Here is a 275-nt window from a genome sequence, read left to right as displayed (position 1 = left end):
CCCAGCCCGCACATGGTGACGAGGATGGGATCAGGAGAGGGCTTGCTAGAACTGGAATTAGTTAAGAATTGTCCTTGGAAGAGTGGAAAACGCGGCGTGGCGAGCGTCGCAGAACTGGAGGCGCATGTGGTTTATCACCAGGCGGGTAGAGCGGGTGAGAGATGTGTCAGCAGATGCTTTTTGTTGAGAAAAGAAGAGGGAGCTTCCGAAGACGAAGCCCTTGGAGGGGGAGAGGTATATCTTCACCCCGCAGCGTTCGGGTGTATCATGAGCAA

The sequence above is a fragment of the Alligator sinensis genome, unplaced genomic scaffold (assembly GCF_000455745.1).
Source record: "Alligator sinensis unplaced genomic scaffold, ASM45574v1 scaffold1298_1, whole genome shotgun sequence".
Lineage (NCBI taxonomy): Eukaryota > Metazoa > Chordata > Crocodylia > Alligatoridae > Alligator > Alligator sinensis.
Note: the sequence above shows the minus strand (reverse complement) of the source record.